A 4468-nucleotide genomic window follows, 5' to 3' on the forward strand; every position below is an offset into this window, starting at 1 on the left:
AGGACCTTGAACTGACCACATTCCAGATGTACCACCTTCTCAGCTTCTGCTAATAAATCTTCAGTGGCAGGAATGGCACCACCCTCATCCACATGCTTGTGATACTGTGATCTTTCTCGAATCCTTCACCAGCTTCTATTTGCTTCAAGGACTCCTCAAGGGATATTTCCATTTCTCAGTGTGGCTAAAAAATCCCTTTGGAAATGCTCAGGGAGTTATTTTCCTCCATGGCAATAGTGTCTTCCATTTTCTGACGGTGAAAATGGAAACAAGATGTCTTTGCTTCCAAGGTGTCTTTGCTTCCGTTGTCTTGACTTCCTGCCAGTCCTCCCCTTGGTGCTGCTTTTGGTGTGCACTCCCCCTTGTGTGTCTCTTTGGCTTGAATCTTTCACAGATAGCTTTTAAAGTCAATGATCTTGGTTCTAGAGATGAATCCCTGGAGGTGCTGGGCTGTCCATGCAGGTGAATGAACACTTTGGCAATGAGGGGGCTTTGCCTTTGGGTGGGGAAGTAGTTTTGCCTTGTAAAGCAGCTGCTTGCAGGTGAAGAATTACCACTTGGCTTTCAATTCCAGCAGCTGGATCAGGTGTGATATAACGTTGAGAATCCACTTCTGATTTACCATCATTGGCTCTTTACCCAGCTTTTTCCTCTTACACAAGGAAAAGAACTCGGTATTTCAAGACCTGGCCTGGTTTTTTTTTTTTTTTTTTTTTTTTTTTTTTTTCTTTTTTTTGACAAACGGACTCAGTCTTACTAGTAATGGAGCTTGGCTTTGAACTCTTTTTGTTTGTTTGTTTGTGACAGGGTTTCTCTGTGTGGTTTTGGTGCCTGTCCTGGATCTCGCTCTGTAGACCATCCTGGTCTCGACGCAGAGATCCACCTGGCTCTGCCTCCCGAGTGCCGGGATTAAAGGTCCCCGCCTTGAACTCTTAATCCTCCAACTTTTACCTCCCCACAGCTGGGATTAAAGCCCTGAGATAACATGCCTAGTTTGTTACAGTTTTTATCTTTCTACCCACCCCACTCAGCTCCTTAAACTTTTCAAATAGTTCAGATAGATTTATATTAGCCCTAAGTGAATCTACAGGCAAATTTTAAAGCAGAAGAGAGCTAAGATTCTGCCCTTCTCACAAGCTGGAGCTCTGATGAACTCTTAACCACCTAGTCAACACAAGGAACCAAGTTTCCTTTGTCCCTTCCCAGAGCTAACAGTATTAATTACTGAAGCAGAAATTACTCACCCTAGATGGTGAGGTGATCCTTTTATTGAGGCATGGATATAAGATAACTTAGCATTGACACCTAACAACTACTAACATTAGTAAAACGCTCTTAACTACTGCAGAATTGAACAACATGGGTACAGGACTTCGAAGAATCAAGCTGAATGGACCAGGAAGCCTCCTCCCCAAGGACTGGCTCTCATAGTGTTACCATCTTGATGGGGTTTCTTTTCTCTCCCGGTCAAAGAATTAAAAGGCAGGAAAATACTGAGCACGACAGCTTTGGGGAGTCTCAAACACAGCAAACAGGAGCAGACAGGTCAAGAAAGGCTTTTATTGGGAGTGATGAAACGCATGGCAAACACGCACACAATGAAACCCTCCACAAAGTAGAGTGAGGGAGTTGAAGCCCAGACTCTCATTGATGGCTTGTTTTTGTTTTTGTTGTTGTTTTGATTTGTTTTAATTTTATTGTTGTGTTTTGAAGTCTTTGAAGGGTCTTCTTCTCATAATTTAGCTTTGGTCAGTTTGAAGAGAGACAGATGGCTGACTGGCACTCATCAAAGAAGCTTCTTTTTTTTGCAACAGATCAACTATTACAGAGATACACAACTATCCAAAATGAAGAGAGTATGTGACAGTGGGCTGCCCAACCCCAGCTGATACACCACAATACAACCCTACACCCGAGGCTCAGGGAAAATTGCAGAAGGGCCAGAAAGACCATAAAAGCCAGAGGCCTGGGTTGTCCAGCTAAGGTAGTGCCCCAAGGGATGTCAAGGAACCTGTACCCATGAAATCACTACCATGTTTGCCTGAACAAGACCTGCGCAGTGACAAAACCAGTTGACATGCCACTGTGTGTTAGGGTTGGGAGTGTTAAAGCTGGTCCTTGTTAGGGCTCTTGCTGCAAAGCCTGACAGTTCAATCCTTAGAACCACATGGAGGAAGGAGAGGACAGATCAACTGTACATTGTTCTCTGGCCTCCCCATGCACTGTGGCATGTGTACTCACAAACACACATAATAAGTGAGTTTTCTTTTGTTCTTTTTGCTTCTAGTTGCTTTTAACAAAAACATGGGACCATTGAGATGGCTCAGCAGGTAAGGGTGCTTGCTGTGAAGCCTAAAGATCTGAGTTCAATCCCTAGGACCCACATGACCAAAGAGGAGTAATCCTCTTAACTGCCACATGCAAGCACTTATAAGCAAGCTTACAAATAAACATTTAAGAAGTTATTTATGGTGGTGACTGCCTGGAGGCCTGCTCAAGATTAGGCCTGTTTGTGTCCTGAGGATGGTAGGCAGTTGTTGGGAAAGAAAAAAATTTCCTTAGTCTCATTCTCACTGGTAAATTGCCTGAGACCAACCCTGATAACCTAATGAAACTCAGAATCACACACACACACACACACACAAGAAACAAAACAAAAGAATGTAGATTCTATGAGTAAGGGAATCATCAGGAAAGAGAATGGGGGTGAATATAAAATACACTTGCTGAAAAAACAAAACACTGCAGTTTTACTATGTTCTAGCTCAAAGTACTTCACACACACACACACACACACACACACACACATCATGACTACATAAAGAATTATTTATCCGTTGTAATTAGCCTACAGAAGTCACTGTTCCTGGGACAGATTGTCAACACTAGTCAGCAGCTGGTCTAAGCCCTAAGGGAGACACTGTCTCCTTCCACACCATAATGTGGACCAAACAACTGCTTGAATGTGTGAACATGCTGAAATGGTTCCTGGAAAGCGGACACTGTTCTGTTGGTGCAGACTCTGTAGGGGAGATGAACAGTGGAGTTCAATGTGGGGCACTGTGTAGAAACCATGTTGACTTTTTGATCCATTATGGCTACCACAACCTAACCTGCTGAGTGCAGTTGGGTGTGTGGGAAGGTTGAAGGACTGCCCTGTCTCAATGTCCAGCTGTCACCGGCCTTCAGAGTGAAGTAGGTAACATAATTAAATGGACTCTGCCATCTACCACTCAGCTCATGGAAAACACTAATCTGACACAGATTACTTTCTCTATCCACCGAAAACTCAACTGAACATGCTGTGTATGCGTACCTTTCCATACCCTTATATTCTAAAATATGCAGATTATTTCCCTCCTTATCTTGTCAAGTTCTAACTGTTGCTGCCTCTATCTCTCATCTCTCTTGTTGGCACTATGGCCCACCTGGATACATCCTAATCCCTTGACTTACCCTACTTGAAGCACCAAATGATCCACAGTAGTTTATATAAAAGGAATTCTTCCCTTATGTAAAATCAAGATAAATTCCCCAAAGGAAAATATTTAGAGGGGACCTTTCTTGTCACTATCACCGAAACTATGTAAACACAGCCTCAGAACTATTTACAACAGGTTATTTACTGTTTCCGAGGGCAACCTAGGAATGACAAGACAGGAAGCTAGGCACTGTTCCACTTTAGTGTGGGCTATGGACATGCAAGGATTGGGGTACAAGCTGTTGAGACTTGTCCCTGAATGAATAGCCAGAGACAACTGTGTATACATAGGACATGGTATAAAGAATACTTCATAAATCTACAGAAAATTGACAGGAGATCTGAAACTGTCCATCCAGCTGCTGTTCTGATGATTGGCCAGGAAACTCAAGTCTCATCCTAACCACTCCCTACCAGAAATGAACTTATCTCTAGGTTGCATATTTCAAAGACACCCACCCAATTCCTATGACCTCAAATTCATGACAAAACATGAAACTCTAACTCATCTGTGTTGGGCTCAGCATTTAACAGTAACTAATGGCCTGAATGGTGGAGGGGAAAGGAAAATGCAGGGCTGGGGGGAGTGGTTAAGAGCACAAGCTGCTCTTCCAGAGGACCAGTCTGACTCCAGCACCCACATGGCAGCGCACAACTATCTGTAACTCCTTCACTTCCAGGAGATCTCTTCCAGAGATCACTCTCTGGCCTCTGAGGGCACCAGGTAATCCCGTGGCACATGGACACACACACTTAAATTTAAAAAAAAAAAAAAAGACAGGAAAATATACACTAATTACACAGCTTCTCCTTTGAAGGTAAAAATTTTATTTTTGAGGAACTTGTTACTGCACATTTCAGAGAGAGCTATGTAAGAAAGCAAAAATGTTCTCCCCTCATCCTAGGAATAAATAAGGGCATAAAATTTTGTTTTAAATCATGACACTTGGAAGTTTAGCACCAGCATCCAAAATGAACAACAAAGGA

The sequence above is a fragment of the Peromyscus maniculatus genome, chromosome 3 (assembly GCF_049852395.1).
Source record: "Peromyscus maniculatus bairdii isolate BWxNUB_F1_BW_parent chromosome 3, HU_Pman_BW_mat_3.1, whole genome shotgun sequence".
NCBI lineage: Eukaryota > Metazoa > Chordata > Mammalia > Rodentia > Cricetidae > Peromyscus > Peromyscus maniculatus.